This window comes from Emydura macquarii, unplaced genomic scaffold (assembly GCF_026122565.2).
Source record: "Emydura macquarii macquarii isolate MOO-44397 ecotype Brisbane River unplaced genomic scaffold, CSIRO-AGI_Emac_v2 contig_2734, whole genome shotgun sequence".
NCBI classification, from domain to species: Eukaryota; Metazoa; Chordata; order Testudines; family Chelidae; genus Emydura; species Emydura macquarii.
Window position 1 is genome coordinate 2,851,273 of NW_027132871.1, and position 19,793 is coordinate 2,871,065.

A 19,793-nucleotide genomic window follows, 5' to 3' on the forward strand; every position below is an offset into this window, starting at 1 on the left:
TTAAAGAGTTTCAAGTTGGAGACCCTAACAGTGAGGCCCCTCAGATCATTAGTCACTCTCACAAATATTGTCCATAAATGTTGACTTTAGAGGGACTGCTCATTTAAATAAGATTAATAAGAATTGACCCAGATCAGGCACCAAAGGAAACAACAACTTTTTTTTTTTTTTTTTTTTTTTTGAGGACATGGAGAAACAACTTGCTGGAAACAATTTCTGAGAAAATACTTGATCTTGAAGCGAAATATGGCTCAAACAAGATCCGAGTCTTGATTGTCCTGAATTCCACCAAGAAGAACACATTTGCTCTCCCTGTTGTATCTGCCTAACTAAATTATTCATGAAGTGCTATGTGTGATACTATGCAAAAGAGCTTAAGCAATTCCATAAAGTGTATACATGTGAACAATTCTGCTCCTTTAGAACCTGTTCTAGCTCCTCTTGAAGTCAGTGGGAGCCTTGGCTTTAAATAGGAATTTGATCAGACTGTCATTCTTGGACACATTTTGTATTTAAATTGAAGAGAGTTAGATTTAGATCAATGGCATTAAAAGAATTCTTATACTTTTTTGCAACACTATGTTTTTTTTTACTATATGGTACTTACCTTTCCCAGCACACAGCTGAATGCCACCTAGTGACTAGACCAAGAATAGCAATTTATCATTTATTAAGAATGGCTTTTTTGCATGTAACAAATGACAGCCAGTTAAATTGCTACATCAACACTTGCTACCAGCCTTTTTATGGCAGCTAATTCAAAATTATGGTTTGACTAATCTGTTATGAAAAGCTTATTAGTCTATTTAATTGTTTGTAAAGTACTTTGAAATCCTCTGACTGAAAACACTATGCAGTTAAAAATATATTTTTATTTTAGTCATAATGTAGCCGATCATGATTTATGATAAATCCTAAATAAAACACAGTAGTCTCATCTCTGCTAAAATTTCTGAATTTTTGTTCGTATAAATATTGTCTAAGGTCCTCTCCTATGAGCTACAGTAATAGACTGGATAAAGGATTGGATGATCACTAATACATTCAGGTATGTCTGTTCCTATGTCCCTAAGTTAGGTGATATTTAGCCATACCTGCCTATGAGTACAGCATCATTTTCCCTCCAGAATAATAGTTTCTACTTGTGAGTTTGGTAAGTTAATCAATGTAATAATTTCTGTAGTAAAAATAGTGTGCTGGGAGGGAAGAAAAAAGAATTGGCTCTTAAGAATTTTAAGTTTCCTGTGTACAGAAAATACCTTTTAATTAAAATTTTCATTTCAAGGTAGACACCTGCTTTATTTTTACGGAAACTCTGGGAAGCATTGTTTTGTTTTGCTGATGAAAATATTGCTCACAGGTCTTTTGGTACCATTGTCTTCTGGCCATTTCGCTCAAATGTCCTGTTTCTGGTTGGCCACATCTCTCCAAACATCCATTTTATGGCTCTTTTCCAGGTTGTATCCTGCCAACCTGGTAGTAAGTATTGCAGGATGGGAGTGGGATGGTGGGCCTGCTCCATCATCTCCAATCAGTGCTCTGTTTTCCATTCTGTGCATAGAAATTTTAAGGAAGATAACATACCTGGCTCCACGTGGGTTTCCTAATGTAGTTGGGGAAGGAGAACCTTGAGTCAGAGCAATGATCTGTACACGTAAGTGACTGAGAATAAATTCCTTGGATAGGAATTTATGCTGTTCTGTTTCTAAGAAGATGCATTTCAGTGTTTACAAGTATAATTTCAGAGTCTAAAAAATTACAGTTCCTTTACTTGATGGCCTACTTTTCTTGTCTGTTTTGGAATTGGAGATGTCAATATGGAGATGTCAGTGACAATTCAAGAGGCAAATGGGTAAAATTGTACCCAGAGATCATCTCTACTTCTCTGCTTTTCTCTGAGCTTAATCCAAGAACTGTACCATATATGAAGTGGACAGAGAGTGAGCAGGGGTCTTTACAGGTGTGTGAGAAAGGGTTTAACATGAGACTGATGCATAATCATCTAAATCTCATTCACAGAGTGTGTCTTGATTAGATTTTGGGTCCTGCTTAAACTTGATTTTAATCGATTATCAATTAACATGAATTAACTCACCTGATTGTACACACTAGTCTAGGCACTGCATAAGACTTTGTTCCAGGATACAAAAACTGGTGGTTAATCTAGGCTGAGCTGTATCCTGCAGCAAAACTTTGTTCAGTGTCTAGCTAGCATTTACAGTTGTGTTACCTAACAACTGAACTGGCAATCAATTAACTCCGGTTAAAACAAGACCAAATATTCTACCCTCGACAAACTCAGTGTTGGAAAACTTAGGCCAGTTGCTCAGCTGGCTGCAGTGGAGCTATGGCACTTTACACCAGCTACCTGAGTATTTTTTACCTCTGGTTTTTGTTACACAGTCAGAGAGAGAAGAAAGTTGCTAATAAAATCCCACCCTCTGTTATCTAGTAACATGGAGGAAAGTGTTCAGAGAAAGCCAGGGAGACAATACACTTGCGATATAAATGGTGGTGGACGTTGTTATGGAGGTTTGATCTATCAGTTGTATCTATAGCTTGAGTAGAGACTTAAGGAGGAACTGCACAAAGTGAGCATGTCACAATGAAAAGTAAGCAGGCTAAAACCAATCCAAATATATGGGCCACAGGAGCAAACTCATGGTTAAAGAGAACCAGTGATTTTTGTCCTTCATTATTGTTCTCTGATAACAATTTGTAGCCAGGACTATTAGGCTGAAGAATGGTTAAAGCTGGTCAAGTACCAGAAAAATATATTGACTCAAATTATTCAATGAAAAATGGCAAAATTTCCAAATGATATATTTGACTAAAAGTATTATATCCATTTTAGAGAAGAACAGGTTATGAGGGAAGCTTGTTTGGAAGGTGGCTATCATGATGGGTTTATTGTACTATCTGTATTTTTAGTATTCTTCTAACTTTGTGTACTTTACGGGTGACATTTTTGAGCTTGTGTGGTGTGAAGAACTGATGTTGATCAGATAGGCCTCTCTGGAAAGTAAAACAGTTTTGACTATTACTGAAAGACTTCTGTTCACCTTGTATTTTAATAACATTTCCATATTATGTGTAGACAGATTTCTGAGATACAGGGTCAGCATAGAGTCAATGTTGTCCCCTGCCTTAGTGGAGTTCTGAGTGCCAACCTGGAATAGGAGCTGTTCTGATGTAATTGCATCACAACAACCCTTCTTTTTCAACTGGTATGTGTTTCACTATTCTGCTGCCTTCAGTAGGTGAATAAGTGTGTGTGTGTGTGGCTTAAATAGAGTGACTATATATCCCATTTTGGCTGGGACAGTCCCCTTTTTAAGCTTTTTCTTAGACATCAGGCCTTTTTTTTTTTTTTGGCAAGACTGGGCTTTTGTTCTGTTTGCTTTTGCCCTAGGAGGGCAAGAAGGAAAGTATAGACAAGAGAAAATGGGACAAATGCCCAATTTTGCCCCCCAAAAGACCTGATGTCTGGGACATTAGCTCGGGCCAGCTTGGCATGAGGGGACCCAGGGTGGATGGTGAGGTATGGTGGGGCCTGAGGCTTGTGGCGAGGCACAGCGGGCCTGGTGTCTCGATGCAGCGGGCCCGGTGTCCCATTTTTAGTTTAGGGAATATATAGTCACCCTAGGCCTAAATATAGTCCCCTTTCTGTCATTGATGTGAGAGTGAATGCTTTGCCGTGGAAAAAAGGATATTACAGTGGATGTTTCAGCCTATACTCTCTTCAAGGGTAACTTTTGAGCAGTAGACAACAGGAGCATACTTCCTCTGCTCTCTGAGGAATGCTGTGATTGGTATCTGGCTTTATCATCACAGGATAAATGAATGTCATTTATCTTGTACTGTTTACAGGACAATCTTGTGATGGGTATAACTTATGCATGGCTATTTCATCATGCTTGCATCCACTGATACAGTGGATAATGACATCAATAATGTATGTAATTGTGCTCTCATTCTATGACACATCACTTTATTCAATGCTTCCACTGGTCAGTATCTTCCTCCCTTCTGATCCTGCTGTGGATTACAAAGTTCTGTGCATGTTCAGTGAGACTCCTGTGCATCTGTCCATTATAGTGTACACCCCTCCAGCCAACTACCCATTCCCCACCTTTACATATGATTTTTTGCCACAAACTGCACCTAATGTAACTTGAAACTTTCCCTCATCTTTCTGATTCAACTCAGCGTGTAGTACAATTTGCAATCTGGCATAATTTCTGCCACACTGTACCAGATTTTCTTACTTTGGCCCATAGAAAGATATTTTATGCATATACACACACTCTTTCTCCAACCCCCATCATCTTTCTTGCCACTTCCCTATTTTCAGTCTGACTTTTATAGCCTTCTTCCAAAACTCATGATTGTACGCCTTGCTGTCATGTAATTAGTCTCTCTAAGGTCTGCTGATATCCGAGTTTTTGGCCTCCTCCTTGGTCGTCTTCCATCCACAATCATTGCAAGGGCCATCCTCCCAATACAACTGTTAGGTCCCTGCTGGCAACATCCATACCAGTGCAGCCTAGCCTCTCTCAACTTGCCTTCAAATGAAGCAACTGATATTAGACCCTCACAACCTCATTTCATTTCCTGTCACGGAGTGTCCAACCATTCGACCATCTCAACATCTTTATTTCCATGGTAGAGAACAAGATTTCCTTTCTTGTGGCTGACCAAGTCTCTGTTCTGTGAATTAGGATGGGCTGAATTACAGTTTTATACATTTTAATTTTGAAATCTTCTTATCACAGATAACTGGGATCAGCTACCACCATTTACACCAAATAGGTCTGATATAATGCCAGGCATCACTCAAGAGGGCAGCATTGTTAGCAACCATTGATCCTAGGTATTTAAATTCTTTCACTCTAAGCTCTCTGCCTGTAATGTTCTTTATGGTGGATCCTCCTCCCTCAGTTATCAAAACCTGTCTGACCAATGTTCACTAAACCATGTTGCCACTGTTCAACGTTGTTTTTTGCAGGGTCTCATGATCTTCCACACATAACTAAGTCATCAGTGAACCGTCTATTCCAATGTGGTCCCTTTGCATATTCTCACTTATCACATCATGACAACCACAAATAAAAAGTTCAATACTGACCCTTAGTGCAGGCCAACATTTACTGGAAATTATCGGCTGTAGCCCCCTGTGGTTTTGACTATGGTAGTTACTCCATCACATATATCCTGGATAAGATGGATATATGCTTCCTGCACATCTCTCCATTGCAAACTCTACTGAACTAATTATTTCGTACATGCGTGTATGCTTTCTCCAAGTCCAAAAGACCATGACCAGTTGCCATGTCTTTTCTCCATCAGGATTTCTAGAGAATATAGGTCATCAGTTGTACTCCTGGGCATAAACCCAGTTCAAAATTTGCTTTCCAGTAATATTGTGTGGTGTTCACTCAAAAATCACTGAGTCTGAACACTCCTGCAACTTCTTCTCTAGAGTATTCACAGAAAGTGAACATACATAAAAGGGGTGAGGATACAGCAAATTAATTGTTAATCAAGTGGATTATTCACCCACTTTTATATGGGCAGAGCCCCCTCTCCACCTGGTTACCTCCTTTAATGCCACTGTGCAACAGGTTTTGGACAGGCCTGAGCTGCTTCTGGACTCTGCCACCCACTTAGCAGAGTATCTTTTTTATTTCTTCCTCTAGGAATTTATTTGGAGTTGCCTCCACTCCCCCTCTTTGCTCCCTCCTGGCAGGGTCACCAGGGAATCTTGGGAGGAAAATTCTAACCCCAGGGTACCCCCCACCTACTTGCCAGATAGTTGGAGTCTCCAGAGCAATAGCACAAACACATACAATATATTCAGCATAGTAATTATATTAAACAGGAGATAAACGTTATAGGGCAAAACACTAGTTGTAGGGTCACCAGTGCTCACGCTGATGGTACCTGTGAATTTCCCCAGACCCATGACCTGCTGTAGCAAATGTAAAATTAGTGTCCTGTTGGTATGTGTACTTCGTTGGGGCCCTGATGACCTGTGACCACGCTATCTTCTGTGCAGAGGTTATCAGTGTGGCTGACTGGGTTCAGCATAGCCCAGAGGACTCACAAGTGGGATAAGATGGTCAGTCCCTCCGCTGGTTTACTAGACAGCAGGTTATAAAATCCCCAAGTCCTTACTCCCTGGCTTGAGGACAGAGTTCAGGGAGTAGGGGGTCCCCTACACAATTTCTTGACTAGCTAAATAAGACAGTGCACTCACAAACTCAGTGAATGATCCTCAGGTTCAGAGATGGCTCTGGACTCCTCAGTCACTGAAGAGGGGCTGGTCTCTGCTGGCAGCTATTCTCTTCACACAGGCGTCAGGCTGCTTCTGGTGCCAGGATTTCCCCTCACTACAATGGGGGCAGAGCTCAAGGTGCAGATTACAAAACAATACTAAAATCCAAATTTTAGTCTCCTACCCTCATGCTCAGATACACTCCCAGCAGGCAGCAATCCCGAATTAGCAGTCAAAGCAGAGCTGGACATGGGGCTATCAGGAACAGTGTGTCTCTCCCTGAGGGGCTAGCACACAGAGCCCCAGGAATCTAGGTAATCTCCTTGGGGGTTACATATGAAAATGAGTTCTGAATGAGACAAGCAGGAAGAATAAATGGTAACATCTATTATTTTTAGCTAGATTGACACAGCCCATAGAATGTGCTAGTTGTTTTCCAGACATGGAGGAAGACAGTTCCTGCCCCAAAGGAAACCACGACAAACCTCTTAATGGAGAAGCACATGAATTCTTCAGCTGAATAAAAATGTTTTTTTGCTGATTCAGATTGTAGAGGAGAAAGGGATGAAAACCCCCCACAGACTGCACCAGGGTTGAATTAGAATGTTTTGGCCAAATTCTTCCCTCCTGCAATTTCAGTGATGTCAGTGGAGCTACACGAGGGAAGAATGTGGTCCTTTATGTGACTACTCTGTGTGCACCAGAGCAGAAATCCTGTCAGAATGTGTTTGAATTTGACCCTCATAGTGCCCATTTAGATATTTTTACTGCCTAGTCTTATGAGTACATCTATCATACAAGCCAAAAGCCCCATTATGATTAAATTAAAGTATCTGAATTGCTGGTTTACTCTTCAATGATGCATTAAGAAATCTCACCAGCAATTTCATTCTACAGGAACCGAGCAGCTTGCTTTTAAAGAACGATCTCTTCCAAAAGACTGAAAGTTGATCTAGCTAGTCAAAGACATTGTAAGTTCATAATTTGGTAATTAAGTGCCTCAAAATCTATTTCCTGAATAGAATCTGTCAAAGAGGATCTCCGTTTGGCACATCTATATGTATATTTGCCATATTTACTAAAGATGGCACCAGAAGCTTCAAAGTATAACAAAGTTTGACACTTGATTAAGCCCAGAGATACTGATGAAAAAGAGTGATGTCTGTTTTCAAAAAGGTCTTCTGTTTCCTGAAGCCCTGAAGAAACAGAGAGCGGTATACTCCCTATTGTGAATTTCAGGAGAGGGAAAGAAACAGTCTCATTCCCGTTTTTCGAAGCAAAACACCACATAAAACAGCGGAATTACATGTGCATTATTATACGTCATTGGTCTAGAGGTGGAGAATATGGTAGAAAAGAGCTACTTAAAAGAGGATGAAATGGGGTCACAGAGCATCTGTAATATCTATCTTTCCTACGGCACAAAGACCGGCACACAGACCGCTAGACGTTGTTTGTTGCAATTTGTATGTTTCAAGACTGTTCTTCGAGCCCTAGATGAAAGGTCTGCGCAGCAATCTTTTCTCAGAGGAAGATTGTAAGTGATAGCTGTAGCAGCATTCCCCTCCATTTACCCAATCACAGACAGCTATAGCGTACAACAACAACAAAAGTCAGTTCTCAGAAGGCTGTGTTACAGAACTCTAGGTGTCCAGATGGGAAGGCTCTTCAGAGGCATTAGGTTGCTATGCATCTATAATCTGAGTGGATGGAAATAAGACAAGAAAAGACAGCCATGTTTTCTCTTTCAAACACAAAGAGTGAGATTCTGCTACCCTCTCTCATGTTGAGTAGTATCTTATCCAGTAGCCCCATTGCAATCTGGCCCAAAATAATTGGAAGGCAAATAAAAGCAATGCAAGATTAAAACACCCCTCCACACACCCACACAGAGCTCCCCCTTAAAAAAAGAGTGGGAGGGAGTTCTCTTTCAGTCTTCAAATATCCCCTTGTACACTGGGTGTGACTCTTGGCCATTATGACACTACAAAGTAAACTATTCTGCAAAGACTCTTCAACAGCTTTGTGATGATCCCCACTGCAGATGCAAAGAGCAGCCTGTTATGAATGAAGCACTTGGCAGTCCCCGCAAGTTCCTTATCAATACAAGTAGTGTCTCTGGAGGACGCGCAAAGGAGTGTTCCTCTCCCCCTGCTCTCACTGAAGAGGGCAGTAGGAGAGAACATACACTCAGCAGGAGCCAGATAAAGATTTAGTTGGTGAGGTCTTGCCCATGGGATGTGGTAGCCTGTCTCAGTGGGACTTACTTAGCTTTGCTGTACCTGTGTAATACTGATTCCTTCCTCTGAATACTCCTAAAACATTCCTCAAAGGAGGCAGGATCTGGCATTCTAGGGCTGGGTCTCAAGGGGCTCCTGTCCTACCTTAAATCCTTTGTATTGCTCCCTGAGGGCTCTAAGCATCTTCCTCATCTGCCTCCTCCTTCTCCCAGGCAGGCAGACTCTGGAAGGAAGGAAGGAGGCGTGCATTCTTCAGCAGAGCTGGCTAGAAACTGGAATTCCCATTCTGTGGGAAATTCCAAAAAAAAAAAAAAAAATTCCAAAGAGAACAAAAAATGGAATTTCAAAATTTTCAGCCAATGGGAATGCCAAAATTTTGAACACATCAAAACATTTTGTTTACCTTTTTGAAATGTCTCCACAGCTTGCAGAGTTGCCCTGAGCTCCTGCAGCCCACCAGTTGGGGCACTTGGGAAGGCTAGGAGCCCTGGGGCTGCTGAGGGGCTGTGTTACATTCACAGCACACACACAAAGAAGAAGTTAGAGTATTTCATGTTTTTATCTTTCTGGAAGGTTGTAACATCCCACTTGGTTTTAAAATCCAAAACAAACACACAAGAACCAAAAATAGAGAGCGGGCGAGAGCAGGTGGGAAGGCACCACTGACCCTACCCTTTTCTAGCTTGTCTTTTTCCTGCCTGGAATGATTCTGATTGCATGCTTTCCAACAGTGCCCCCTAGCCTGCAAGCAGGACCAGGAAACAACTTACAAATTAAAGTGACAGCCTACAATTCCAGTACTGTTTTCAAATATACTGCACTCGGGGAGCCCAGAAGCTATGGGAACCCTGGCTTCTGGACAGTCTGCCTGGTGGGCTGCCCTGGTGCTGTGGACCCCGGAAGCCCTGTCTTCTGGACAGTCCATGTGGCAGGCTGCCTCAGGGGTGGGGCAATCCATCTGGTGGGAGTCTGGAAGCCTGGACTCACCAGGTAGGTGGCCAAAGAGCCAGGTAGGCAAGCTTGAAGGAAACTAAGCAGGATTCAGATGGAAACCTTCCTGGCATGCAAGGACCCATTGGAAATCTGTGTGGCTTCCACTGGAATTTCATCTAAATTGACACATTCATGCGGAATATGTCAATTGATGTGTAACACAGTCCGACTCACTACTTGGTACCTCCTGCTGGCTATCTGGGGAATCATCTCTTAGCTGGGCAGATGCTCCTCTCTGCAGTCTTTCCCTCTGTCCCCCTTTCCGGGGGATCCTGCAGCCCATTCCACCAACTTCCCACTGTGGCCACCACAGTCCTACCACCACTTCTATGGTGATCAGGAGAGCAGGGAGGACCCGGGTCCACCCACTACTCCAGGTCCCAGCCCAGGAACTCTGTGTGTGTGGCAGCCTTCCACTGTGTCTTCTCCCAACTCCTCTGTGAATTTCCCTGGGCCACTTCCCCACAGCCCCAGTACCTTCTCTATCCTTGTTTCAGGACCAGCGCTGCTTCATCGGCCAGCCACTGCTCTGTCCCCAGTGCTGACAGTCCTCTCTCTTTAGCCTCCTGGTAGTTACTCCCCTTTGTGCTGTGCTGCAGCTCCCTTTTATACTGGCCTCCTGGGCCCTGATTGGCTGCCACACAGCCCCTTCCTATTGGATACCTATTGTTCAGTCTCTCCAAGGGCCTCTTAACCCTTTCCAGGCCAGTGCGGGGCAGACACCCTGCCAGATGATGAATCATCACTTTCCAATGGAAAAGTGTTTCTGCTGGAAAATTTCCAACCTATTCTACTCTTCAGTTTCTGAGCATATTTCTCCAGGGCTAGGCTAAACAAGAAAGATGCCTTTGGAGAGTTTGCATTACCTGTGCATCATACATCAAACACCTTAAAAATTCAGCTTTTGTTAATAGTACATGGGTGACAAATCCCTCCCAATGCAGCCCTCTACCACATGTGATCGATTGGCTACAACTCACATCAGTTCCCATCCCAATGCACATCCCTTTCCTCCTAGCATGGTGAGGTCCTGAACCAGGAAGTGGCTGGCCTCTGTTTAGAAGCAGTGGCTGCATGGAAAGCAGGGAGCTGCAAAGAAGCACAATGCAGAGAGGAATCCCCAGGAGCTGAATGCACAGCCACACCTAGAGCAGGCTCTGAGTGCCAGATGTTACAGCTGAATGCAGGCCTGTGTGGGATGTATGGGGCAGAAGCAGCAGCTGGGTGGGGGAGCCAGTGCAAAGGGCTGCCAATGAGAGACACTAACTGAACATGACTGGGAAACCCTCAAGTTCTTATTTGTCTGAATAGAGATTGGACTGTCAAGGGTAACCCATGCACCAGGCCTGAGAAACCCTGACTTTCCACTGGATAGGGGCCCAAACAAGAACAGCTATTGCTCAATTTGAACTGAAATCAGGGGCGTGTGCAGAAATTTAAATTTGACCGCTTTTGGAGGGGCACGTTAAACACACATATATATCATACACATTAAACCGTATCAACACATGCACATACATCATATGCATAGAAATAAACAGCAGTACACTCACCATTTCAACAAAAATCCGTGAGCCGTGGAGCCATCTGAATAAATGTATCCACAAGTACTTGGCAGTGGCAGGGTTACAGAGCTCCTCCAGCCTTGGGGCAGCAGTGGGGAGAGCGAGTGGGGCTGGAGGAGCTCTGTGTCCCCGCTGCCGCCCTAGTGCTGGAGGAGTTCTGTGCCCCAGCCGATTACTGGGGGGGGCATGACCTGGCTTGTGCATGCCCCTCACTGGAACTGTTTAAGCCTCTGTACCTGGGATATCAGCATCCTTTCCCTTTCCTGCCAGCCCTAATAAAACACCCTTTCATTGAGCCATATGTCTGAGTGCTTAGTGGGACCCACCAAGGCTAGCACCTATAAGGCCTAACTACTGAAGCACCTATAGTGTTTGCAGCTGAGTTGCAGTACATCTGGCATGCTACTGGCTCCTTGGTGGGTTAGGTGTACTCCAGTCCTGAGCAACCCAAATAATTGCACAAAAAATGTTTACAGCTTCGTGAAATTCTCTTGATTCTCTTAACACTCCCTTAGCACACAAACATAGTAGCACCATGGGGGGAGGGAAATATAAAAATAATGTGTCTTTAAACATCAATTTAATTTAATCAGTTTCATTTAAGGAATAGTTATAAGCAACATATTGAGCTGTTGAACTCTAAGAATTGATTAACCACTTATTAAAGCATTTATTAACCTTTTAAAAGTTATTTAGAAATATAACCTTAATATAAAGTGTGGCCAAAAATGGGATAGATGTTTTTGATAGTCTAGTGTTTATTTAGCTCAAGACAATTGTGGCCAATGTCGCATTAAATGTAAAAGATTTCCTTCTCATTCCCACAGTTCCAGCAAATATCTGAGGCATGTATGATTGCTCTTTTATTGAGTTTCACAGAATCGTAGGACTTGAAGGGACCTCGCAAGTCATCTATTCCAGTCCCCTGCACTTATGGCAGGACCAAGCATTAATTCTAGACCATCTCTGACAGGTGTTTGTCTAAACTGCTCTTAAAAATCTCCAATGATGCAGATTCCACAACTTCCCTAGCCAATTTATTCCACTGCTTAACTACCCTGACAGCTTAACTACCCTGTTATTGTTTCCCCCCTTCCCATTGAATAATGGGCCTACCATGTCCTTGATCTTCCTTTTGCATCTAATATATTTGTAGAATATTTGCTGGCTTGAGCTAAGTTTAATGTGTGGTTATTAATATTACATCAAATGGTCTCCTGACCCTTTGGATATTTTTAAATTTTAACGGTCATTTGCCCCCATTATTCTTCATAACTGAAAGTTTATCCTTCAGCAGAGGCTAAACGATACTGTGGTTTACCACAGAGAATTCAATGGAGAACTGCCTTCTTTCAAAATGGATGGCATCTTTCATTGTTCTCAAAGGATTGATGCCAAAGGCAGCTTTAGTTGGTGGCCATTTTGAGAAGGCCTTTGTTCTCAATGAAACTGTGTCTCTCCACCTCTTCACAGCTGTGGCGTCAGTCCTATTGAGAATAATGGGTGATGTTCTTCCACAAAAGATAAACTTTCCGATGAAAAATAATGGCAAAAATGACTGTTAATCATAAATATCTGTTAAGAAGCTACCTATTGGATGAGATCTACTCAACAAGAAAGGTTGTGTGTGCACGTGCAGGAGATTGTAGGGAAGTGCAAGAGGCAGTGGGAATGTGGAAAACGAGAGGGGGGATCTGCAGTGTACAGTCTGACTGTTTTGTATTGCTCTATATTACACTGATTTGCTTTAAAGACATAGTTGTTTGTTTTAAATATTGTTTTCCCCTCAAGGTGTCAATAGAAAGCAGATTTAAGGTTGTTTGGATGCTTCAATTGTATATTTTCATACTTTAATATGTTTGGATTTCATTTAAGTGTAAACTTAACTATGAATTTTCTGGGTTTATAATGCTTGTTTTTTGGAATAATTACGACATTGCTGTAGTGTATTTCCCCTAAATTATTGAAATGGACTTTCAACTTTACCTCCATTTTCACATAGTTTTCTGCCTGGGAATAAATTATTATACATCTTTAATATGATGAGTGGTCAGGGAAATGGTTTTACTTCTCATCCAAAAAACAGCATATTTTCCTTTAAGGTCACTCTGGGACATTGTGCTTCAGTACTGACTCAGTGGTGAGGTTGCTACATACTCTATTGCATCACTGACTTCGCTGTCTGGAGCACTTTAGTTTTTGTTGGTGGTCCCCAGTTCAAGTGAAGATGAGTAATGAGCCCGGTATCTTAAATTTGACATGATCACAGCCCAAAACAACATGGTGAAGTCTTATTTGTATACATACTTTGTTTAAACCAGTTCACACATGACTAAAAATACCTGATCAAATTGCCATTCATTACTTATGCTAAACTTGAAACACTCTTTTTTAGCAGTTCACCATGAAAAAAATACATCAGCAAACAGTCAAAACAAGAAAGGTGTTGTTAGGTAAAGTCTCATGTTACAAAAGCTCAGGATCTTGCGAAGTCTCTCTTCAGCTTGCTTTGGACTGGAAAGGCTTATTTTTCTGTAGCAGAAATAGGTGAGAGGAGATAGCTGACTCTTTGTGTCTTTGTGTAGAAGCACTTGTACTCTGTGTATGTGAGAGAAAAGAGGAGAAGTGAATAAAGTTCACTCAGAATTGATATTCGTATATTGACCATCTCATGGCTGTTTGTTGTCCTGTATGGAATGAATGAATGGTCTTAGTGCAGTTCCCAATGGAATGCTGTCCATATCATAGAAAACACAGCAGCAGTTGGAACTAATTTTCCCTTTGTTGACAGTTTCAGTAGAGACACAAGTGTGGTTTAGACATGGCATGGAGACAACACCTCAGACTAAAGGTCCATGAAGGTACCCTGGCAGTGGGGGGGAAAGCTTGCACTCATGCTCATCCTGTTCTGTGGACTTTTGTCTCCATTCAGTCAGGGCCCTTTGCTATTCCACTTGCTTATCCAAATATTTGACATACCTTTTCCAAATCATATTAAAAAGTTACAGAAATAAGCCAAATATCACTGTAACGTAGATTTGGCTTCTACCTCTCCTCTTCTTCCGTTGACTTTTCTTCTTGCGCCTTTTATCCCTCCTCTTCTTGCAAAGTTTTCGTCTCTTCTTCCTATTCCGGCTGTGATATCGTCTTAATTTTGTCATACTCTGTTTTGAAGATACCACCCCTGGTTTTTGATTGAGTAGATCTGTTTACTTGGGGTGGTGAAGTAAAGCACACCTGTCTGAAATATAAAAAGTCCTGCAATTATGACATGTGAAGCTCAGCCTCCCTGTGTAATTGCAATTGTGATGGCTGTTTTAAGTCAGTTTAGGCAAACTAGTACACATACAAACTATGTTAAAAGAATATTTAAGGTTACAAAGTCAAGCACTCAAAATTTAGGAAATACCAGAATTAAGAATACCCCACAACCCATGCAATTTCTTCCCTCCTCCCCCATTCCAAGTCTCCAGCAGTGCCAGAGACTGGGACATTAGCAGTTATTTCTAGTGGTTAGAACAGGAATCAGTGGCCAGGTGCAAGAGACAAGGCTCAGAGCTGAAATCAGAAGTCTGGAATCGAAGCCAAGAGTCAGGACTGGGTTACCTGGAATGAGGCAAGGTCAGGGGAAGGCTGGTAACAAGTGGGCATGGGAGCTATCACAACCCTGGGCAAATACTTTGAGCAGCTGCTGAACTGCTGCTGGACTTACGAGCCAATATGCTGACTTCACCTACCAATCAAGCAGTGTAGCCAGTCAGGCAGCCTATACAGGCCAGCTGCACTTGTTAGGTTGCCGAGAGATGGACTAAGCTGTAGGACCTGCTTCCAAACTCACTGTGCTGCAGGCCCTGATTCCTGTACAGTACTCCCTCCCATCTTAAGGGTGCCTCTTTGGGGCCTGGTTTCTTGGCACACTTCTGATGAAACTCTCAGAATAGGTCTGGGGCGTTGATGTTCTCTGTTGGCCCATAAGACTGCTCATGTGGCCCGTAGCCTTCCCATTCCACAGGGTACTGGAACCTGGCTCTAACACACCAAGAATTGAGGAGTCAGTGGACCAAGTACTCCTGCTGCCCATGGATTATTAAGGGTGGTGGAGGAGGACTGGAGCAGTTTGGGTAGGGGTTCTCAGTGTAGGGCTTTACAAGTGAAATATGAAAGACAGGGTGGATCTTCAAGGACTTAGGTAGCTGTAATCTGAAGGACAATGGGTTTACTTGTTATATAAACTTGAAGAGGCCCACATACTGGTAGTCTAGTTTGATGGATCAATTTAAGGTTCTGGACAGAGAGCCACACCTTATTCCCAATGGCCAGATTGCCGCAGCCTGACAGGTTTGTACTGGGGAACTCATGGGTAAGTCTGGTAAGTCTGGGTGGAAGCAGGGGTGAAAGCCATAGTTAGCAAACAATGGGCTATATTGGGTCGAAGCAGGGATTGCATTGTTATATGCAAATATGGTGTAGCACAGCAGGAGAAACCAATCATCCTGGTAGTAACTCAAAAAGCAGCGAAGATACTGCTCCAAGATTTGATTGACCCTCTCTGTTTGCCCATTAGTCTGGAGGTAATTGGCAGACCAGGTGAGGGGCTCAATGCCAAGGAGTCTGAAGAATTCCCTCCAGAATTGGAACATGAACTGGGAACCCTGGTCTGATACAATGCCCATCAGTAACTCATGGAGTGGAAGACATTTTCCTGGAAGACCCGAGCAGTCTCCTGTGCAGTACGGCTTGTGATGAAGTGCACTGCATTTGTTAGGAGTTCTGTGATGATTTAATCTTTTATCTGTCAAGACGAGGTCTAATATAGAATTTTCCCTTGTTGGATTGCCACTTTTTGAATTAGAAAATTGTCATCTATAATGGTTAGAAGTTCCAAGGGTATTTTAGTACTGGCAGTGTGAGACCTACCGGCAGCATATGTCACTGAAATTGAAGTCCCCAATGATCATGCAACATTTTTTTCTACACATTAGATTTGTACATGAGGTGCAAAAGGACTCAGTCATCCTATTTCCTAGTGTGATTTGGTGGCCTGTAGCAGACACCAACTAATACTCCATTTTGTGCTTTATCTGATGGGATGATGATCCTCATGCATTCAAGATAATTTTCTTCCGAGTTGTCCGTGATCGAAAACAGGTCATGTCATTTTGTACATAGAGTGTCCTTTTGCCCACTTGATCCTTCCTAAATGGGTTATAATGATTGATTTTTAGCATGCCAATCATATGAACCATCCACCAGGTTTCAGTAGTACCAACTGGATCAAATTTATGCTCATAAATGAGCAATTGCAATTCTCCTTGTTTGTTACTCAGGATCCTAGCAATAGCATATAGACATTTAAAGAATGACATGAGCTATTGACCTAGTTTTGACTATAATTCTGACAATTAAATTAGCTACGACAATCATTAATAATTTAGATCAGTTACAACTACATTCTTCAAATGTATGCTTATGCTTCAGATTTTGGTGCAATGTAACTATGAAACAAGTCTGAAAAGTCTATGTTATTACTTTATTAGGCTCATTCAAACCAAAAAAAAAATGATCATGCAAAGAGAGAGAGAACTCAGACTGAATTTTTTAAAAGGTTTTCAAATGTTTTTTCGGGAAGCATGAGAAATTATTTCATCCAAGAAAATTCAATTTTCCTCTGAAGAGAAATCATGTTAAATTGGAAATCAAATTTGCTCAAATATCTCAGTGCTAGATACAATGATGATGATGCCTTGAGAAAAGCCTAATAAAGAGAAATAGATAATTTTCTTCCTACTTGGATTAGTTCATTTAAATTTGAGAATCTGATTGGAAATGGGCAAAGCAGCAAAGTTAGTCTTCAAGTTTCAAGCAAAATAAAAGATGAGGATGTGCAGGGATTTATTTATCCTATTCTAGAAAATGTGGTGAGCCCACTAAATTACAAAAAACTGTTTCAATTGTTCAACCATCATTAAATTGCAAATATTGAGATTCAGAGAATGTCAGCAGTCATCTTGTAGTCTAGGCTATATAATTGCTCTATCCAATTTTATTTGCAGTGCTTACTGTTGCACGTCAATTCATGACATATTGATTCAATTTATGGAAGTAATTTTTTTTAGTTAATTTATGTGATGATAATTTACAGTGAACATATTTGAAGGAGATGGCTGTAAACTATAATCTGAGTGTTAAACAAGTCTACATTTAAAAATACAATCTACATAAAAAGAGATAAGTAATTTGTTTAGACCATTGATTTGAATCTACTTTGACTAGTGTGGGAAATCTGAGAGAGACAGAACATAATTATCCAAGTTGAATTTGGCCAGATCTCCAGGATCATATAGAGAAGAGTGATAAGATATTGCATTGTTCAGTCTCCTAGAACCAAAATGGAGATACTTTATTCAGTGCTGACTCTCAAAAAAGTGATTCAACACTATCTATCCATCCATCCATTCATCCATCCCTCCCCATGATATAATATCCAAGTGTCTGCAGGTTCCTGAACTTTTCCAGGGAAGTTTCCCATCAAAAGGTTGACTAGCCTGTTGCTGGAGAAGTGCTGGTTAGATGACAGTCTGAAATGGTATGCTGTAAATGTATATGTGTATATATCCATCCTACCCACATTCCTTAGGCTGTATTACCTTTTCCATGGCCCTTTCTGAGTGCAAACACACTTTAATGAGGTTCTTAGAGGCAGCCACTATTGGAAGAAATACTGTTAGTACACCTTCTACAGAACCCTAGAACAACCCTGCTAGAAGGGTTTATTCTAAAACTGAAGTGGAGACACAAGGTGTCTGTGTAAATGCATAGATTCCAATGCTAGAAGGGACCATTGTGATCATCTAGTCTGACCTCTTGTATAACACGGTCTAGAGAATCTCACCCATGAGTCCAACAACTTGTGGTGGAGCTACTTCATATCTTTTGAGAGACATCAAATCAAAACTTCAAGTGATGGAGAATCCAGCACATCCTTGGTGAGTTGGCCATGGTCAGGCAGGTCTTGTCTCCAGTAGATGGCATTTTTCATGAGATATCAGAGCTAACCCAATAGTTTGAAACATATCCTGGGTTAGCAACCTTATACTACTATAATGCTAATAGTTTTCTTTAATGAATGCTGTATTACTCTTGAAGGTTACATTCACTATTCCTAAAAGATTTCAGCAGTGGTTTAATTAAAACTTTTTTATATATATATACTCCTGAAGGATAACATAAAATTTGTTGGAGGATTTGAAAGATAATGTACAGGATTGTAAAACAATTTCAGGATAACTTTAAACTCATGCTTTTGAATTGCTACAGACTTAATGCCAAAATCCTTGTGCAAACACTCTGGGATTCCTTTCTTCCATTCCAAGTCTTTGGCTTTCATTCTATGAGGAAAATGGAAAGCTACAACCCTTCTCTCCTCCTTATCTAATATTTTACATTTGCTCATACTCCTCTGTCAGAAACTGTTTTTCTTCTGTTTGTACTACTGAATAATTAATATAGGTACAAGTAAATTAAGCCAGACTAAGCACCCCAACTGCTCTTGCACTGCTCTTTGGCTAAGGTCTGAGTCCAGAAGCAACATCAGCAATTTTCCTAGCAGAGTAGTTAAAGGATCAAAAAGCATTATATAGCGATTTGGAGGAGGCCGAGAGAGAAAGGGAGAGAGTTTGTTTGTTTATTAATCACGAAATATAGGGTAGTGATCACTCACTGCTAAAGGAAGGCTTGTATTTATTTATGTAGGGTCAGTTCAAACAAATCTGGAGTTCCCTATGAAGTGAGGAAATTGCAATCTATTTCTGTAAGGGCCAAGGTTGTGTGAGACCTTCTCTCATCACCTGCCATGGACTCTTGTGTCACGCAAATTCCAGGCGATTGAGTCTTGCAAGGAAATGAAAGGAGAAGTAATGATGTGTCCAGAATTGGTGTGTGTGTCTGTGGGGGGAGTTAAGGGAACGGTAGATCGAGATTTCCTGGTAAACAGGAGAGAGAATCCATGATGTTCCTCAGCCAAGGCAGTGATAAGAGATGTCCTGATTCCCCAGGAAGCTCAAATTATTATCATCACAGAGCTCTCAGCCAGCATGAAGCAGCTTGTACTCCATGTGGCACTGGAGTATGAGTGGTAAATATCACATGAACATTTATGGAGACCCAGTGACCTGTCACTGCAGGTTTGGCAGCATTGTCTGAACTCTCTCTCCATCTGTGATCCACACGGATGAGATGGGTAAGAGCATTTAGGGACAGATTATCAGTCCTTGCAATGGTGCACAGTGTGGGGGCCCCTAAGGGGACCTGCTCCTCACTTGTATGACCTGTGCAAGGGAAGACACAATAACAGTCCCTGTGAGCCCACTCCTTGCTTCCTTGAAGAAGCCAAGAACAGAGAAAAGGGCAGGAGCAGAAAGAGAAAAGATAGGGCTGTGGTCCTAAATTCTCATTTCCCTGCATGGAGCGTGGGGCTGAAGTACTGGGGAAAACACTGGAAGCAATCGTTAGGTCTGTGGGAGACTCTGTCTCCTGAGTCACAATTCCTCCAGTGCTCTCCTCTAGGGGCAGTAACTTAAAAAAAGTTCTGCATTTACAGATGAATGTTCTTTGCTCAATATTATTTATTGCTATTCTTTCCTTAAAATGGAAACTGTTGTACAAGTCCTTGGATAAACAGATTAGAAAACTGTCTAGTTTTACTGTAGCTACAGTAAG